Source organism: Melozone crissalis, unplaced genomic scaffold (assembly GCF_028551555.1).
Source record: "Melozone crissalis strain CALT ecotype California unplaced genomic scaffold, PUWL_Pcris_2 ptg000027l_1, whole genome shotgun sequence".
Lineage (NCBI taxonomy): Eukaryota > Metazoa > Chordata > Aves > Passeriformes > Passerellidae > Melozone > Melozone crissalis.
Window position 1 is genome coordinate 71,788,405 of NW_026535805.1, and position 20,905 is coordinate 71,809,309.

Genomic DNA, 20,905 nt, shown 5'->3' on the forward strand with positions numbered 1-20,905 from the left:
GGAAAAATGCGACTTGTCAAAGCACATTGCATTTTTACCTTCATAAGACCATTATTTCCAGCTGATCCTGTCTAAAATTAGAAATAAAAATCAATAAATCCAGATCCATGTAATCTATTCTTAAAATGTAATGGAACCTCATCAGTAATGTCTGGTAATTTGCTATCAGCATGGTCAAGGACAGACAAATTACTTAATTACATGTAACAGTTATTCCGTAAAGACTTAGGAAAACACAGATAAACGTAACTAATCCCTCTTTATTTATTCCCTGCAAACAAAAGCCTAAGGGTTTCTGGAGAGGAAAAAAAAAAAAAAAAAAAGGAGCTGTGCAATTACCATAATTAGGGACGGCTGTCGCTCAAACCGCGCCTCAGCCCCGGGGCGGGCTCCGCGCTCTGCCCCTGCAATGCCGCGCTGCGGCCACCGGGCGGCGCCCTGCGCAGGCGGCCGCGCCGGGCGGGGCCGATCCCGGGGCCCGATCCCGATCGATCCCGATCCCGATCCCGGTCCCGCTCCCGATCCCGATCCCGCTCCCGGTCCCGCTCCCGGCGCGCTCCGGGCCGCCTGTGCCTAGGAGCTGCAGCACAGGCAGGGGCACGGCTGTTTAGAGGCGAAGGGTCAAAGGAGAACTCTGCCAGCCTCATGGTCTGGCTCGTAGAAGACGCAAGGACAGTTGCCCCGCGGTGCCCCCATTGCTCATGGCCCCTTCAGCTGGCTGGCTGGATAGATGGAGGGAGAGCCAGCCAGTTCCCATAGCTCCATCCAGCTTTAGGATGTGTGCCTGATGAAACTATCGCCAGTGGGAGCACAACTGTGTGTTGGGGCAACCTTGAAAATCGTCCTGGAGTCCCATATCCACAGCAGCCGCAGGTTGAACATCCACTGCTTCTTAGCTTCGTGCCAAAACTACTTCTCTTTACTTGAGAGTAAAATATGATTGCAATCAGGAGAGACAAAGCTTCAGATGACTTGGCATTTTTCTTCCTTGAGTGACTGCATTTCTCCAGGTGATGTCTTTCCTTGTAAAGAAAATCATCTCAACAGCAATTTGTGGGATATAGGGTCTGTGCTCTTCACATCAAAACAAGAGGAGTTTTCACTCAACTGCTGCCTGATCAGGATTAAAAGATCATGCCACTGAGGCTACTACACTTCATTCTGCAGCCATCTCTGGTTTGCATCTTGGCATCCTCACCTTTGCCCTGGGGCAGGATTTGTGATTCCTGAAGGTATAATAGGTATCCCAAGCTTCACATCACACTCTCTCCATGGAAAAAGTCTTGTGAGCAGTGGGTGGGTGCTAGTTACTATCCAAATTCTGAAATTATCTTCTGGTTGAAGGGAAGCTTGTGGAAGCCAAGGAAAGCCTTACCCCTGCACTGAGTGAGGGAAGCCTCTCAGCTCTCAGTCCTCGTCTTGGTTATGAAGACAGGTAACTCCTCCTTGATGGACACACTCCTAAGTTCCCTTCACAGACTACAGGAACCAAAAAAGACACAGAACAATGAGTGTTCTGAGTGCTAAGTGTTAGAACATAATCACAGCAGGAAAAAAAAAAAAAGGCAAGAAATGTCAAAGCAGACCCTCTGAGAAAAAAAGAGAACCAAACCAGAGACTATAATAAATTCTGACCAAAAGACAAAAAAGAATTCACTTCCTAAAACACATGCAACACAAGAGATGAAGAAAAAGGCAGCCTGATTCTATTAACCAAGTATTAACACCCCTGGCTAAAGAAACCCTGCAAAAAGGAAGGATTAACATTTTCAATAAAAGGGACCAGATATTGCAGTGCTAATCATCAGCACACTCCACTGAGAGAAGAATAGAAAATAATGTTCTTAATAGTGTCAAAGAGAACAGGAGGTACACAGGCAAAGAATCAGAGGGTGCTGCTGGTAAATGGCAAATAACTTGGTTATCACAAATAGGGGAAGAAATAAATCTGCAAGAAATAGTAACTTTGCAAATTGCAAATTATCCCAGCGCCTCTGTGTCTGAGCTGCAGTTCTGCTGGTGGGTGTCCTGGAAAGCACTTTAGCACTGAGCATTGAGGCCATGGTTTGCATTGTGATTTTCTAGTCACCATTTTTTGAAAAATAGACCCCAAATGTCCTAAACATTGAACAATCTTGCAAAAATCATACCAATTTATTGAGTAGCTCTGAAGTGTAATGCCTTGTGTTCTTGTGCTGCCTGTCATTACAGCAGCAGCCTGCCTGTTACATTAAGGTGCATGTGGAAAGATGGGGAATTGTTCTGTGATTTAATGTAAACAACCACAGTCTCTTTACAACTGAGTCTGCTTGGAGCAGCTATTTAGCATTGGCCTCCAGAAGCTGAGCAGGACTGAGCCATTCCCATCCCTACAGAGCAGCTTGCCAGGTGTTACAGGTAAGGAAATTCTGGGCAGGGATCTCGGCTCAGAAGGAGGGCTGAGGGTGCTGAGGGGTGTGGCTGAAGGCTTTAGGCTTCTTTCTGCTGCCACCCTGGTTAGCACTGCATTTCTCTGTCATAGTCAGTGGCATCCAGACACTTTGGATGTCTGGAGCTATGTGCATTTTGTGCTGCTTGGGTGCTGTAGAGCTGATGTGGCTCTATGTGTGCATTAAGTTCAGTATCATACAGCATGTGATCAAACCTGTTTCTCCTTCCAAAAGGAGCCTTCTCAGAGAAATGTAGTTCTTATATATTCTATGAAGAGAAAACTTGGGTTCAGATAAAACACATAATTTCTGGCTGCCACAGAACTGGATCTATAGGATGTTTTTAACCTCTTTCATGAGAGGATAAAATACTGGGGATGGGGTTTTGCTCTTTCCCTGTTTTCATGCAACACTCCGGTACATCTGGGCCCTGTGAGTGCTACCATTATATGACATGATTGAATATAGCCAAGAATTCTCTTGCTCCCTACCCTAAAATGCCTGCAGAGACAATTAACATTCACGTTGTACACAGGTAGCATTTTGTCCATTTTTGAGTGACAGTTCTTTGGAGAACAATGCAGATACACACAATATTAGATCCCCCCACATTTACAGACTCAAGGAGAAAAGCTGCCCTCTCTTGAGACTTCCAGGGCATTTAAGCAGGCAGAATTTAATTACTGACAGCATATAAGGATGTTCTCTGAGCTTCTTGGAACAAGAATGAAGAAGCAGGAGCAGGAGCAGGAGCGCAGACAACCCACATGATTACTCAGAGGGCTCCTTCCCAAGTTTGCTGAATCATGAACATCTCTGACGCAGGGAATTCTCTCCCTGCTGCTTGTTTCAATCTGTGCTGTGTTAGGGTACAGAGCTCTGGTTTACAATGTGTTTTGATTTGGCTGGGGGTGAAAGGTTCTCGGTTTTAAGTATCTTTTGTTTCCCCCATTAACCCCTACAGTGTCACAGAGTCCACTCTATCCTCAAAATTTCATTCCTGGATCCAGTGTCTGAGGTTTCTCTGAAGTTTCCTCAGGGGCCCTTCAGTTCACAAGAACACTGTTACCAAGAGATTAAATGAATTAAAAATTGATGACTGTTCTGTACTGAATGTCTTGCAGTCAAGGATATTTAAAAAGATAGCAGGGAGGATGAGGGGAAGATTGTTTGCCAGAGTATTTTTTCCTGTTTTTAAATACTAGTTTTATGGGGACAGGGAGGAAGGTAAGGAAATGTGGAGCAGGGGGAGTGTCTGCTGGTTCTGGGTAAGGAAATTCTTCTTATAAATGCAATATTGAGAAAAAATAGACTGCTCTAAGAAAAGCACTTTGCCTAAACAACACAGTAGACACTCAGAGAGGAATCAGAGAATTTTGCAAATTAATGTAATTTGAACCCAAAGCCTGTCTTGGCAGGGCTGGGCACTTTGATAAAGGGAATTCCCCTGTGTGAATTTCTTTCAGCTTCTGGGGATGGAGTGGAACAGAGCCAAGTGCCATGATGGTGGCCCACTGTGGCTGCTTCATAGAAGGGCAGAGTGCAAGGCAGAGTGAACAGAAGAGCCATTTTGCCCAATCTACCTGGCTTTAGAGTTGGCCAGGATTCAGTGCTGCTATATTCCCTGCTGTCCATGGGCTCTTGCCTGTGCTATGGATGGTTTTTTGTACCATCTGGTGTGATGGCTCCTGGGATGGGAGTGGCAGATGTTTGTGCCTCTGTTTTCCTCAGTGCTGCTGCTGGAGGTGGGTGGAGAAGTGACTGGCCCTGTGTCCTGGCCATTCTAAGAGAGTTGCAAGTCCAGATCTGCTTTAAGTTAATGAGGCTGTTATGGTTTACATGATACCATGTTCACAGTTCAGCTCTTTAAACCATTACCAAAGTTTTAAAAAATGCTGGTGACTATGGTTCATTTGTCTTCTGCTTTCCAGCTGGAGACAATTTGAAAAGAGGTATTCTTTACAGCATCTGCTCTGAACCTGTTGGACACCTTTAAAGGTATCATGATCTGAGTACTCCAAAGCATCTCTCTTTTCTAAGAACGATGCTTGAACTCCATCTGCACCCCTAACTTCACCTCAGAGCCTCAGAAGATGATGTACTGCACAGAAGGAAAAATGTTCATAGATGAGAACAATCTAATTCTGATGGATCAGATCTGCTAGCAGACAGGGGTGTAAACTGGTTTATGTGCACCGTCTTTCTGTCTTTATTTCACATGAAACACCGGTAATTTTTGGCATCCTTCCAGTCTGGATTGGTGACTGTGTGGCCTTCTTCCCTGTCCTTACCTGCATAAAAATAATGGCCCTGTGTCAGTGTCAGTAGTAACAGAGGATCAGTTGAGCAGAAGAGGATATTTTGTGTGCTGTGAATTCCCACGCTTTGAGATACATCAGTTATGAATCTGAGATTGGAGTTCAAATTCAGAGATACTGATAGGTGGAACAAACTCCATAGTTCACTGGGTAAAATCCACAAATCCACTGAGCAAACTGCTACAGGCTCTCCATGTGTGCCTGGAGAGGGAGGGACAGGACAGGAAATAGTGAAAGAGAGCACTGAAGAGCACCTTGTTTACCATGTTTGGAATAGAAGTTCAAACAAATGACAAAAGTTGTGACATCCAGTCTTGATTGAGAGATGAATGAATGCCTCAATAGGTACTCAGAATAAAGCAGCATTAGATCCTTCCTTGTGTGATTCAATCTATTGGCAAACTCAGTAAAATGAATGGTCTCAGTGACCACCCAAGTTGTATTTTTCTTCTTTCCTTAGAAACTATTAATTTCCTCAGAATTTCATTCTGAAAAGCAGCTATTACACATTCATGTGAGCTAATATTTTTATGGACTGTCTTAGTTGTATTAAAACCACAGTCATTCGGATTTCAAAATGTAATTGACCCAGTTAAAGTACAACAGTTGTAAATTTATTTTTCATTCTAGTTTTGCCCCGTGAAATGAGCCTGTTTTCTTTGGAGAAGAATGAAGAAGGAAAGCCTCAAATACATGGCTGTAATTGTCTTCATTAAAAGCTGGCTGAAAAGACTTTATCCTGTGGGGTCTACTCTCTGTCTCTTTGAGGTAAATTCCCATGTATTTTTAATGGAAAACTTATTGCCAATCAAACCTGTATTCTTGCAGTGGTACATGAAAGTGGATGTTCTGTCCTGTTTCATCGTGCTGGGTCTCCTGGGAAGAGCAGCTCATTACGGCGTCAACTGTCCCTGCCCTTTGCAAAAAGCCCCACCAAGGTCATATCAAGAGGTGATGGATAAAGGCAAGCTTTAACCCCTGACCTTGACTTTCCTGGTGCTGAGTGTTAATAAATCTACATTTAGGGGTAGATGTTTTCTCCCAGCTGCTTTTTGTTTGGCAAAGGGGGTGACATGCTGTCACACAACAGGTTGCATTTGCTAGGGCAATGTGAGTGTCCCCAGCACAGAGCCCCGCTCCCACCACGGAAGGGTGGCTGTGAACGGGGCTTAGGTGTGGGGTGGGGCTCAAGCCACATGATGGTCTGAGATGTCTGGATAGATGGGCTCTCTCATTTTCACAAGGGAGCACTTTGGTACCACAAAAACAGTGAGGTTTCTGTTCTTTCTGCTGGAGCGTAGGTGAGGCTGAAATGTTTACCCATATCATTGTCTTCAGAGTAGTGTTTGAGGTGACCTTCAAACAGCAAACGCCTTTTAAAAAGAGGTCCCCTCCCTGTCACACCCATGGGAATACCAGGAGGAAACAATTCCTTTGAAAGGCTTCAAAACTACAGGGATAGCAAGAGCACCCTTCAGCTCTCTTTTTCAGCAGCCCCTTTCCAGGTGACCAGAAAGCTTTTCCCAAAGTTGTTCAGTGCCATAGCTTTACGTGTCCAGGAAGGAGCAACTCAGCTGAAGGAGAGGCCTCTGTCCTCTTGTCTGCCTTTCTTTCTCTATTCCTCTGCTTCATTTTCTCCAAATGCTCAGTCTTTCCTTTTTTTTTTTTTTTTTCTTCCCAATCTCATCCCATTTTCCTCAGCTCTGTTCAGTGAACAGCAGCAGGCTCACTCCATCCTCTGCATCATTTTTTGTAGGACCTGTAATGCTGCTGGGTCTTATGTTTCCCAGTAGGGAAAGGGCCATTTGGGGCACACCTCAACAGAGATTAGAGAATGAGAAAATGAATGTCCTGGGCTGATGCAGTGTGCTTCCGAACACTTGGTTTCTTTTCTGATGAGAAGTATTGCCCTAAAACTTCCAGTGCATGAAAGCTGCCTGAGGTAAGTGAGGTGGAAAAATTAGCTCCTGCATAGAGCTGCTTTCAGTGGCTCTGGGCATTTAAGTGCTGTCATCTTCCAGGGAAGTTAAATTGTTCTGTTGCCTGTGTCCAATTACCCTATAATCAACTTAGCAGAATGTGGAGCAGGAGTGTGCTGAGATGGGGTGTAGTCATTTTGTCAGAGGATATATTCAAATTGATCCCGAATCGGGGCAAGGGCCCACAGGGGGATCTTGGAACAAAGGGCAGAGATTATACTGAGCTACTTGGAGCCTTTGCAACACTGGAGGAGGGGGGGAGTGCTTTCTGCACACTAGAGAAGAAATACCAGAAATGTCAGAATTTCCAAGCCCGGAAGTTAATGACACAAATGTTTGGGGTTTATTAATTCAATGTAAACATTCAAGATTGCTGTAAAAAATTAGCAGCCAGCAATAGCAATGAGAGGTCAGCTTTAGAGGTACCAGGGTTAGCAGGTAATTGCAATTGGCTCTAGTACTGTTCTCTCTTGGCCTTTCTAGGCAGCAAGGCTTTGTCCTGTGACTCTGCAATTTGTTTTAACTCCTCTATTGCCAGAAATTCATTTGGCTGTATCTTTTTGGGTTTCTGATTCTACACAGGATAAAAAGCTGGAATAGAACATTTATCCCTTCTAAGCCTCACAGTTTGTGCAAACATGTTAGAGGAAGAATTCACAGCCCTGCACCTTGGAAAAGTGAGATCTTTCTGCACAGCTGCTTTGAAGTGGGTGCCAGACCAACATTTGCTTACGTGATTGGCCAAGGTGACAACTGATGTCAGAACAGTTTAATGTGGCACAACCCTTTTGCATCCAGGGCAGGCTCTCTCAGACATCACTGCTCTCTGTCTTTGCATAAATATTTCTGACAAATGCCCATTTGCTCCTTGGATGAGTTCTCTCAAGCCCTGGCATATAGTGCAGAGGTCAAAACAAAGGCCACATGAGTATGTCAGCAATCCATAAACCAGAGAACAAGAAAGGCCAGGAAGGAAATACAAAGGCCTTCCTCCAAGGAGGCAACTGAAATTGCAGTATGTTTTTCTTAGCTTTCAGAGTAATCTGTAGAGCAAGGAGGCAGAAAACAAAATGGAGTGGGAATAAATAGAACAAAAATTGCCTTCTGGTGGCAGATGATATAAGTGTACCATTAGGTATACACCCAAAGTGTGTGCTGCCATTCAGTGGCACCTTCATAGGCTGGACAGCTGAGGGGAGAGAAACCTAATGAGGTTCAACAAGAGCAAGTGTAGAGTCCTGCATGTGGGGAGGAATAACCCCAAGTACCAGTACGGGCTGTGGGCTGACCTGCTGGAGAGCAGCTCTGCTGAGAAGGACCCGGGAGTCTGGTGGATGGCAAGCTGACCTTAAGCCAGCAGTGCCCCTGCTGCCAGGAGGGCCCGTGGGACCCTGGGGTGCCCAGGAAGAGCGTGGCCAGCAGGTCAAGAGAGGTGATCCTCCCCCCTCCACTCGGCCCTGGTGAGCCCCATCTGGAGTGCTGTGTCCAGTTCTGGACTCCTCTGCACAAGAAAGATGAGGAGCTACTGGAAAGGGCCCAGCAGGGACCACAAAGATGATTTGGGGTCTGGAGCATCTCCTCTCTCTCATGAGGAGAACCTATGGGAGCTGGGCCTGTTTGGTCTGGAGAAGACTGACAGGAGCCCTCATTCATACAAACATCTCAAAGGTGAGTGCCAGGAAGAGAAGACTGACAGGGGCCCTCATAAATTCATACAAATATCTCAAAGGTGAGTGCCAGGAGGAGGGTGCCAGACTCTTCAGTGGTGCCCAATGACAGGACGAGGAGCAATGGCCATGAATTAAAACACACGAAGTTCCACCTCAACATGAGGAAGAACTGTTTTACATTGAGGGTGGCAGAGCACTGGAACAAGCTGCCCAGGAAGGTCGTGGATCTCTCTCTCTGGAGACATTCCAAATCTACTTGGATGTGTTCCAGTGTAGCCTGCTTTAGGCGACCCTACCTTGGCACGGATGTCGAATTGGTTGATCTCCAGAGGTTCCTTCCAACCCTAATGACTCTGAGATTCTGTGATCAGGTCTTGAGGCATGCCTGACCCAGTCAGGCACTGTGATGGTTGTGTAGTGTTGTCAGTAAAGGCTCGTCTAACTCAAGTATGAAGTCTTATGCTTTTGACCCGGCAGTAATCTCTCATCTTGTATTCTACTTCTTTGTGATCTTTTCCCTCCAGCTCTGATGGATTTTCAAGGAAGAGGTGTTTTCTTCATACCTGTCCACATTTGTCTCATGTTTCCCCTTCTCCTCACTTATGCCTCTGTTGTGGGTGCTCATATTTTGGTGCAATTGGTCCTATGGCTGTGCTGGCCTGCTACCGTGTAGTGTGTCAAGCTTTGGGGTCAGGCATCATCCCAGTCTGTCTTCTGCTGTCATGAATAATGAAAAACTTGTGCCCCTACAACTGCATAATAAAGTGATATAATTTTAGGAGCAGGTAGTAGTTCAGAGTTTCATTTCCAAAGCATGGACTTGATGGATTTGTCTACATTCAGGAACTTCCTGTCATCCCCAGTTTCATCCTATTTGATTCAGATCTCCTGCTGAGTGACAAGTGGTGTGAGCTTACTGCAGCAACAGAAGGTGAGGGGAGTAGTTATTTTTAATGCCCTAGGGGCACCCTTTGTCCAGATTACTCCTTTGTCCTCACTCCATATTGCTGTCCTTTAAGGTTCAAAAGTTGCCATGTGTCCTCAGCATGGCTACAGGAGAGGAGAGATAAACAAATTTGTTTCTCTCCCCTAGCTGTACTGAAGCCAAAAAAAACTTGGTTTTTTTTTTTTCTTTTTTTCAGACAGCATTTAGTGTTTTCCTCCTGGTAGTCTGTCAAACAGAATCTTTACAGAAAAAAGCATGGTGATAGAAAAAGGCCAGAGCAGGAGCTGTCTCTGTCTCCCAGGTCAGGAAAAGGTCAATGCACATTAAATGAATATTGCTGATGCTTCTGTTGCAACAAGGCCCAAGCAGTTCAAAGCCAGGCTGCATCATCTGTGGCTGAAAATAATTTGCAGTGCTGCTTCCTGAGCAGCAGATTGGCTTCCCATTACACAGGCTAATGAGAAAGTGTCACAAGTGGTCTCAGTAATAATCTGCAGCAGACACCCTCCCGCCCCTCTTGCACACTTGCAGAGATTTTGATAAGAGAAAGAGAGAAAGAGAGAGAGAGAGAGAAAGAAATAAAGAGAGAAAGAAAGAAAGAGAGAAAGAAAGAGAGAAAGAAAGAAAGAAAAAGAAAGAAAGAAAGAGAAAGAAAGAAAGAAAGAAAGAAAAGAATAAATGTTCTTTTGTATGCTCAGCCTGAATCTGCAATTCAAAGCAATGGGATCAAGAGAGCTGGAAGTGAGAGCTCTGTGTGTTTACATCACCACCCGACTTCAATTCCACTAAAGCCCTCAGCAAAGCAGAGCTGTTGGCTCCTAAGGGCAGATATGGCATATCCCTGGTATCACTTGATTGCACAGTGGCATTTTAGGATTTTCCCAGTAAAAATGTCTATTTTTGAGACTTATCTTTTTCCAACACCTCCACTCCATCTCTCCCTGGACAGTCTTGTACCTAGCTGCCAACAATAGAGCAAATGGCCTCTGATCCCTGCAGTGTCATGCCAGTTTGGAGCAAAAGCTCAGAATCTGGGTCAGGGCAGAAATGAAAAGATGCTGACCATGAATCAGTGCTCACCACTGAGCCTCCCAGTTAAGATACAGTGAGGGGAGGCACCTGACCTTCTGAATGCAAAAGCTTGGGGATTCTTACTGGGCTGGTGTGTTAACACCAGCACTAAACTGTTACATTACAAACTCTTCTTGGCCATGCAATATATCTCTTTTTGCATTTGGATAGCTGAGGAGGCAGTGCAGTGCCCTCTGCCCCTTAATCCACTTTTGTTTCCAGTGCTGCTCCAGGGAGGAACAGCAACAGCCTTTGTAATATACTGCCATGATGCTGACAGGTCAAGAAGCACCATGCTCATAAACCACCTCTTCCCAGGCTAAGGCCAAGGTTTGCAAAGATCGATTCTCCTGCTTTGCATGCTTCCAGGAGCCTGCACTAATTGCACTCTGTTACTCACAGACCATTGCATTAACTCTGGCTTTCTAAAGGCCCCCACCAGGAGCACTGCAGACATAAAAGCAGCAGAGTTTACCACAACCTTGGAACATAAGTATTCCTCCTCTATATTTCTGGCCCACTGTTGTGTATTGTACATCATGTTGCAGAGGTTATGAGAGTAAGAAGGTCCTCACTGCTGCCTTCTGGGTCAAGCCAAAACCTTTGGGGAGGAAGTGAAAGGAGGACGATTTCTTTTTCCCTAAGAAAATGTGGGCATGGTACAGCTTTCCCAAATAAGGGTGGGATGGGCAGTGGAGAAAAGGGACAACATGCAAGGAACAGACTGAGAAGCCTGTGAGAGGTGAAGGAGGCCTGACAGGGAAGCAGGCTTACTGCCAAACCTTAGTGGGGTATTTTTAGCTCATGAAGGCACTGAAAGTTGAACAAGGACTGGAGAATGTACCTATCCAGGACCCAGTGGATAGAAGAAAAGTTGTTTACCATCCTTTCTAGTTCATCTTTTTCAGTCATTTTACCTAAATTTTCCTCACTGAAATAATTTACTTATCTTTAAGCTATTAGTTATATGTTTTATTAAGACCTGATTCTACGACAGTCTGGGATTCTCTTGTGTCTTCTGTGTGATGGATCCAGCTGAAAGAGAGAGGCGATCAGAAGGTCTGCCTCAAGTCTCTGGTCTGTTTTGGACACAGACAGCCTGGAAAGTGTGGTGTGCTCGGTAGGGGAGGTGTTTGCTGTTATCAGCATCACTTGAATGCAGAGAATACCCACAGGCAAGATGCCCTACACATGCTCACGGGGCTTCAGGGATGGTTGTAAACTTAGGTCCCCAGTCCCTTGAATATCTTCCTGGACCACCACTGCAGTGCCATCTAAATGTCTCCCCTGGGGACCTTTTCTGTGGTGCCACAGCTCAGTAACTCGCTGGTTCTTGGGCAGATCTCACTCTAGTGAGGAGCCAGAAGCTTCCAGCTGAGACTGAAGGAAGCTCTGGGCCTGCATACCAATTTTTCTGCAACCATGAAACAAGTCACAGATTCTGAGCGCAGAAAGCTAAAGTAGAGCATTCTTTATGATTAATCCTCACCAGAAGTCACAGAATATCCAATGGAACCTATGATAAATTACAGACTTTAGGTGGAAGACCAAAAAGGTGCATTCTTATCACTGTGCTCTTGCCTTTTTCAGTGTATGCCTGATTTGGACTCACAAGTCACTATTTCTTCCAAAAAGTAGCTTCTAACCTAAGATATGGTATGGGTCAGAATCTGTTCTCCAGAGCAAGTGATTACTATTGCAAAGTTGAAGGGTTACTAAAAAAGTAAGCATGAAGAATTTCTGTAAAGATTTTCTTGGCCATTGGTAAAAAGTTTGCTTTAATTGACTGTGAGTCCTGTTTCAGAAAAAGGCCAGTCTAACAGCATAAGGCTAGATGCCATCACCTCTCCTTTCTGCAACAGACACTTGTACTGCAGCATTGGGAGAATTTAAAAGAGGGAAAAAGGGGCAGAGAGGAAACAAGACAGATATTCAAAGAGGGAACAGAATGAAGTGAGTCACATTAGCAACCCATCTGGTCACCTGAGTTCAGAGTTATCTTCCTCCCTGTCCCCATAAAACTATTATTTAAAAACAAGAAAAAATACTCTGGCAACCATCTTCCCCCCATCCTCCCTTCAAATATCAGGTTTGATATTTTGAAGACATTACACATAGGAATTTTATACATTAATACATATTTACACTTAATTCTAATTAGACATGGGTGTTTTTCCCATTTTATTATATTGTAAGAAGACATAACAAGATTGTGAGTTCTGTGCCCTGACTTCATGGGGTTTTGAAGGCTGGGTTAACCAGGAGACCCATGAAATTTTGACCTAGCATTTGGGAAGCAGCCACTCAGCTAATCTGTGCTACTGTGTTGCTTAACCTCGAGTCTAAAGGAGACATTGAAACCCATAATAAAGCCCTGGGACTGACAGTCAGGACGTGTTACAGACAGGAACATCCCTGTGGTCTAAGCTGTCAAAATACCAACCATAAATAATAAGAAGGGAAGGTTGAAGGGAGGACAGGTAGTAACTCTCAGGGAATAACAACACTTGCAGGTTAATCCATCTCTGCAGGTTAATCCATCTCCGTGGTCTCCTTGTCATTTAAAGTTCTCCTGCCACGTCATGAGAATGGGGAGCCATAACTGCTCAGAAACAGAAAACATTTCAGCCTCTGGGGTTCTGCCTGATCTGTGTCACTGTCATTAAATGTAAACTGTCCTTAAACAGGCATCTTCAAGAGAAAACTACTGAGTGGGAGAGAGGGAGCTGAGACCTCCGTGGCTTGCCTTCTGCTGCTTTCTCTCTTTCAACAGTGCAGATGTTGCTTTCCAGTCGGGTTTAAGAGAGAATCCCTACTGTTGAGAAGATTAAGGGATTAAACAGAAAGGGCTCCATTGCAAGAATTTCGCTTCCAGCTGGTGCTCAGTTGGGGTAGAAAGTTTTCTGAGATAGGGAAATACAGATATATTCTGCATACAGATATATTTGGCTCCTCTGATTAATTCAATGTTAATACAGTGTCACATTTACCCTTTAGAGAAAATTGGAGTAAGACAGTGCCACATGCTGTCAGTCTTTAGAGGAAATCTGCAGGGACAATTGAAGTCCTGAAATTATTTTTTTCAGGCTTTTAGTTTAGACTCATGACCCTCCTCCCTTCCCCATGTAATTTTAACATTTTTTTCTTTTAGTTTTATCACAAGTGTCAAAATTACAAATCTGTGACTGGATAGAGTAGGTGAACTGTGAATTTTTCTCTCTTTTGCTGGGTTAAGCCCTACCTTTCAAGCTATTTTACACATAAAGACATTCAGCTGCCTCTGATCTTCATGAGCTTTCTCTTGGTTTCTTTAGAATACAAAAGTGGAGGGCTCAAGCAATCCAAAGCCAATTGAAGTGAATGCTCTGTAAAGATTGGAATGCCTCTTTCTTGCCATGCCTTTTTTGGGGGCAGAGAGTGTGACTCAGAAGACTGGGTGTATTGGGGAGGAAGAACTGTACCCTGCCTTTCCTCTTTGTCAGGTGTTACAGGATTGCTAACGCACTTTAAAGGTGGTTTGAACTCAAAAAACTCAGCTAAAATACAGAAACACATCTCATTTTGTATTACACTGAACAGGCACCCTGTGCAGTTAAGAAGGGTGTAAGAACAAACCACAAGCTGGATTGACTGATCCCTGGTACATGGGAACATGTGCAGCCCATTGCTGGCTTTTTGATGCAGCATTTTCTTCCCATTTTCCTTGCTCTACATTATTTCTACCATGTTCCTTCTTTGGATTTGCTTTTTTGCCTTCTTTCCACTTTCTTTCTGGAGGGTCTGATCAAGGAGGCCTGTTAAGGACATTGCCATGTTCCAGTTCCAGTTTAAACAATGTTATTACTGTGGACACACCAATAACCTAATCAGCCTAACCTTCTTCCTCCATCAGACTCACATTCCCTCTATGGTTGTTTTACCTCATAAATGTGATTTTCTGGGATAGGAAATTTCAGAATTGCAAAGTTTGGCTGCAAATGGAACAGAATGAATTCCCATCTTTTCTAAGTGCCTCGAAGGGGAATTGTAAAGGCTGGTGCAGTCTGTTCTCAATTACTTGTATGATTACAGGGGCAGTAGCCAGGACAAGGAGAAAAGATATCACATATTCTCAGTACAAGTCACTCATATTTTATAGTCATTAACCCTTTATTTCACACTTGAAAAAGAAATCACTGGGACAGTAATTTCTTCCTATTTTCCTGGTAACCACAACAAAGCCCTTACAGAGTCAAGGTACATGAGTTCATATAATTTGAACTGGGCATGATTTAAACCAAGAAAAGGAGAGAAATTCTCGATTCTCCACTGAGTTTTTACAGCTAAGGCTTTACCTTTGGTTTTGTTTGTTTGATTGATAGTTTTGGGGGTTTATTGCAGTGCCATTAATACTCCTTTGTGTGTTGATACCATCCATGCTGTTGTGGACAGCAGCCGGGCAAGTTCTTCAGGGACCCGTAGATTCATTCTTCCCCAACCCCACCCATTACAGCTGTCAAGCAGTAAATGAACTGGTTCCTCATGTTAGTTTAGCACTGGCTTGTGACCTGTATTTTGCAGGGTGCTTTATCTGCCTCCGTGCCAGCGCTGTGATCGCCCAGCCCTGCTCCTGGGGCTCCCTGTGCAGCCCTGGGGCGGCGCAGCCCCGGCCAGCTGGAGGGTCCCAGCTGGTGTGCTGCCACCACAGCCCTGCTGGCTCCACCTGCCCCAGAGCTCAGCGCTTGTCACTCAGGGGGCACTGACACCGGCTATTAGTCGTGATGGACGCACACTTGACTGGTTCTGATAGTGGTATTTTCTTTCTGGCTGTGACATTATTTGAACAGATCACCTTTGTTTAGCACTTACCATGCTCTCATTTGTCAAACAGTTGTCTTGAAACAATGTGACTGTGCAAAGTTCCCAAATATGTCTGTGTTTGAAGCAAGTTCTCTGTTTTTCAGTTCTTCAGGTGCCACTATCAGGAGTCTAAACACCTTTGTGAAAATACAGCTTGAAAATAATTAATTCCCTGCTTGAGCACTCAAGAGGGTTTTCTTTATTGCTCCTAACTGCTGGGAGCATGTTCAGCTGCAGTTCAGTCAGAGCTCTGACTGTTCCCTACCTTTTATGACACCTACTTTGGTTAAATGAAGTTTCTGGAAGGGACATAGCAATGTGGGCAGACCCCTGTGTAGGGTATCTTCTTGGTCTCTGGAAAATTGTCCACATTTTCCTCATTCTGAAACCCTAATGGGCAAGCAAGCAAGCTTCAGAGCCGTGTTGCAGCAGCTGCCAGGGCAGGCAAGTTGGCACCATGGAGAAGTGCAGTCTTGCCTGCATAGGATCATAGAATCATCAAGGCTGGAAGAGACCTTCAGGCTCATCAGATCCAACCCTCCACCCAGCACTGCCCCTGTAACCCCTGAACCACTAAACCACATCACCCAGAGCCAGATCCAGATGCCTCTTGAACAGCTCCACCACCATCCTGGGCAACCTGTTCCAACACCTGACCACCTTATCAGTGAAAAATATTTTCCTAGTGTCTAATCTGAACATCTCCTGTCTCAAGGCCATTCCCTTTAGTCCAGTCACTGCAGTCATGGTAGAAGAGACCAGCCCCAAAAAACTCCTTTCGGGTAGTGGCAGAGAGCAATGAGGTCCTCCTGAGCCTCTTCTGTTTGGAACTTGTGGAGGTTTTAGTTCAAAACCAGGCAGAAACACCAATTTCGTGTAGTGGTTTTAGTTCGCATATTTGAGATGTCACTATTTTTGAGATTTCTTGACCAATGTACCAAGGAATGTGGTGATTAGCCAGTGCTGCCTAATCACCAGTGCACTCACTTCTTGCTGTGAGATAAGATTAGGAAAAAGGCAAGAAGCAGGCTCAAAACTTTAAAAGGGTACAAAAAATTTATTAACAATAACTATAAGAAAGAGTAATAAAAGTCAGAACAAAACCTTCAGAACACTTCTCCTCCCCCCACAACCTTTTCTTTCTTACTGACAATATAAAGAAACAAAACTTAAAAACCATGACAGAACTAAACAACCCCAGCTCCCTCAGCTTTTCTCAAAAGACATATTTTCCAGACCTCTCAGGAGCCTCGCTGCCCTTTGCTGGACAGGTCCAGATGTCGAGCTCAGCACCCGTCAGTGCATGTCTGCCGAGTGCTGAAATACAGCTCTGCCAGTAGTAAGGTGGAAGATGGAAGCAGTCAGAGAATTGCCTGCCAGTGAGTACAATATGTATATTGTGGTGCTACAGTTCAGGAAAGAAACAGCTAACAACCCTTTCAGTAGCACAAAAACAAGATAACATTTTGTTAGAGTACATCGTGTATATCAGCAATCACAAACTCAAAGGAGTATTGTGGAGCCACAGAATGGAAACCAGCTAAAGGTATCACAATACATTTTCATTCTCAGGCAGGCAATTATCTTCTCACTTTTTAGGGAAATAATACTTTTGAATGCATCAGCAAGCTGAAAATGAAATATTTTCAGTATTAGAGGGGACAAATTCCTGATCAAATTTGAAATGTTTGCATAATTTTTAAAATCTTAAGCTACTCCCACCCCTGTCCCCAAACACCCACCATTCCTTTCAAGTCCAGTAGGAATTTTTTTTCCCTGTTAACTGCTAGAGGGCTGCTAGGGGCTACCTGCAGCAAGACAAAGCAGGACTGCCACCAGCAATATATTAGATCATCTCTGGCTTTGTTTAGGTGAATTTAGAGATGATTTGTGGCTTTGCTATTAGCTACCAGATGTCTCTGTACTGTGCTGGGAATGGATTCCCACAGAGGTGGGCTCACTTCTTACAAATACAGAAAATAGCATATTCTGGTGGGTTTTACTATGCCTGCTCAGTATGGCTCAGTATAATGTTAACAGTACATGTGCCCACATCAGCAGAGGATGAACTGTCCATTAAAATATCTCACCAGATTTTAAAACTACTGGACATCAAGAATATCTGTATTTGCGGTTCCATATCACACCTGAGAGCAGTGCTCTGCAGAACTATCAAAGAATCTGATTAGTGTAATGAATTTTGATTCTGTCCAGAAGTTGTAACAAATCAGTTTGCTGAGCCAGTATTTCCTGAGGAGTATTCAGGCCCATAGTAATTCCTGGTGAAATTAGAGGAGGAAGAAAACTGTCATTGCAGAAAAATAAACTTGCATACTGAAATGTACCCTGCATGGAGAAACTGAGCTTTGTTATTTTACTCAGCAGGACCACGTGGTGATAAAGTGGGATTGCTCTGGCATTTCAGAATTGCTGTTCTGTGTTGTAACATGGTCCTCGAAATGTCAGAGCCTTGAGGAAGTGATGGACTGGTTTCTTAGCAGGAGCAAATCCCCAGAGCTACCCTGGGTGTGCTGATTTGCACCATGCAGAGATTCTGTCACAATTTTAGACCACAAAGAAAATAATTAGGGGAACTAAGTTTATTAAATTTTAATAAAATCTTTGCTTTTGTAAAACTTACATATTTCCTTATCTTACATATTTCCTTATCTTATAGAAGGGTGCATTTGTGTAGAGAATGGTTGGACTTTGGTAACCCCCTTTGCACAAAACAGCACAAGCCCCTACATGGCTGTCTGTGATTATTACATTAACACATCTCTATGGTTACACCACAGAAACCTTTAAGTGTGAATGCATTTTTTCTTTTAAGTACCAAGATGTTCCTGATGGGAAAAAAAATGACCTCTTCTTGGCTCCTGAGATAGAGTCAGGGATGTGATTAATGCTGACTGTATTCCACTGTTTTTCCCTGAAGACTAGCTATTAATATTTTCCAGTGATGTATGTCCTTTCAGTTAACCACAAATGGGTGGTCAGCAAGGTATCTAAGCCCATATTTTGCCTTAAAAAATCACTTTCACTGTACCTTCACGCATATGGTCACTGACTTAATATCCATGAACTGATCCCTTCCAAAAATGCATGAATGAACACCTCATGCCATCTTACTTTTTTCCCTAGTTATCTGCTGTTTACAGCAGATCCAACAGCCTGTGAAATGGCAGGTATTTCTAGATTTGGTATATTACTAAGTTAACTCATAGTGGCAAGCTGCTGAAAAGCTTTTCTCATCTGTTACTATGTGCTCTTTGATGTACAGCCTAGTGAAGTCAGTTTGATTTGGCTTTATTTTGGGTTCTATCAGTTGTATCATTGGATTGGCCTAACAAAATAGCTGAAACTTTCAGAAGGATGCACCTCTCATTTTCTTTTAAGCAAGCATATTAATAGGGAAGAAAGGTATCTGAGATCCAAAGCCGTGCTTTGTTAGACAGATGTGCACAAATAAGCCGAACAGCCTCCTGAAACAAATTGAACCACAACAAGAACAGAGCAGCAGAACAAGCCAAGGTACTGATGGGTGAGACAAATTAAATAAAAGGCTTGAAAGCAAAATGGGTTAGTGGAAGTTTCCTCACTCTTCACTCTGTCCAGCAACTTTCAGGTTTTTCTCCAGATCTATGAATTTCTTATGGTCCTGTCTAGATTCTTAGGAAAGTCTCCTTTCTTCTACAAGCACAAACCTTTGCTTCCTGCTCCAGGCAGTTCTTGTTGTCCACCCAGATATTTCTTCATGTGCCCTGTGGTGCTGCCCACTCTGTGCTCGTGGTCTCTGCCACGCTGCTCTGCTGCCAAGAAAGAGCACTTTCCTTCCTGTTGCTTCTCCAGCCTCTATTTGCTGCTGCTGCCCACTACCAAAACCTCCTTAGCAGTGTATCCTGTCCTCATCCCAGGCACCATCCTGCTCAGGGCTGTAGGAACATACTATGGGAAGAAACTGCTGGCACTGGGCATGCTCAAAGCATGGGTTTGTAGCAATTTACCTTTGCTGTCTCCCCAGTGTCGTTCATTATAAGAAGCTTGACTTCTCTTTAAATTTGATTGCAAGATTCACAGGAGGGGGGGGGAAACCAGCAGCTGACTAACACCCTGCACAGACAAGATCTGCTCTTTGTCAGATATCCTGGGGATGTTCCCAGAAGAGATCAGGGAAGTAAGGGGACAATGGAGGCTGTTGTGGGATAGGTTTTGTGTGCAAAGAGTTCTACAGGAGTGGGACCTGGAGTGTTGGCACAAGCAGTCTTGTGGCTTCAGAAGTTAATGTCTGTCAGGGCATTTTCTGTCTCAGCTTTCTCACTTTATATTTAAGCTTTTATATGAACTCCAAATCTGGATTACAAATTCTTCAGATGCAGTGTCAAATAATTTTGTCTTATTCCTGACCTTCTGTCTCTTTTCTGCTCATCAATTCCTCATTCTGTGTCCTGGTGCCCAGAAATTCAAGTGTCCTTTTAGAGTCAATTTTACAACATATATTCTTTAAAAAATTATGTTTTATAATTTACATTTACATACATTTTTTGAGCCCTGCAATGATTGGACCTCTTGGCACTAACAGATTTGCATCAAGTGAACATTGCCTATGAATTAGTGTCTAGTCCTCTAATAATATCCCAAACACCCCAGTTCAGTTCTTTAGAATATTTGGTGAGACTAAGTTTGCTGTTTTCCTTCATGCAAACCAGTGATAGAATGTGGAAACCAGTGAGCATGCCCCTGGGACCTGGGAGTCTGGGCTTCATCAGGGCTTCAAACAAATCTCACAGCCAAACCCACAAACTATCAGATGCACAGAGCCATGTGTATGTGCTTCTCCCCTTTAAGACACTCTTTTTGCTCTGAAAAGCTGGAGCACAACTGTTGTACACGTCATTTCAAAAACTGCCTCTCCACCTCTTGGCAAGCAACCATTTTGACAGAAATGTCAGTGCTTGTGCCTTTGAATAATTTTGATGAAAGAAAGGGTAAAAAAGTGTCCTCCTTTCTAAAGAGCTAACAGCATGTGGTGTCCCTCACTCAGAAAATTTTCTTGAAAGTACCTGTCCCCCAAAGACAAATAATGAATGTTCCTGTTGCCAGGAGGCAATTGATATCTTCATGTGGAGGGCTTAATAAATTAAAGCACAGTGGTCAGCTTCCAAGAAAAATGTCACAGAAGGGCAGGTGTCAGGGAGAAACTATAGTAACATGGGAGGCAGGTACAGAGAATTAGCAAATTCCAGACAAATCAATTCCTGCTGCAGTTTACCATCCTAAAATTGCATGAAAATGAAGGTGAGCTGAAAACCTAAAATGCTTTTACAACAAATAAATAAGTAAGATTCTGGAAGATCTATATTGTTTAATGAACATGGTCTGAGTATTAAATTTCATTTAATTGTGGGTTATTTCTTTGTGTTGCAAGACTTGGGACTTATGGAAACTATCTTATTAATTTATTAGGGTATTTTTTGCCTATGATTATTTTCTTGCAGTGTCTGCAGCCTTCCAGAGTCTGCACAGAAGCGCACATGAGCCAGGAAAATTAAGGTAGTTGTACGTAAGTTTTCATCTATGATTATACCAATGATCATATAAATCAGCCAGCTCACTCATTGATGTGAAATGGTAAAAAATAAATAAGACTTAT

At 43.7% G+C, this 20,905-nt stretch overlaps 1 long non-coding RNA gene across 1 annotated transcript in view; it reads right to left on the minus strand.

The window, feature by feature from the left end:
* Positions 1-540: 540 nt before the first annotated feature.
* LOC128939415 (uncharacterized) overlaps positions 541-20,905 on the minus strand; it is a 76,172-nt gene continuing 55,807 nt past the window's right edge. Inside the window, exon 3 of the long non-coding RNA XR_008483214.1 lies at positions 541-1,479. This is a non-coding gene — a long non-coding RNA (uncharacterized LOC128939415). The remainder of the gene's footprint in view (positions 1,480-20,905) is intronic.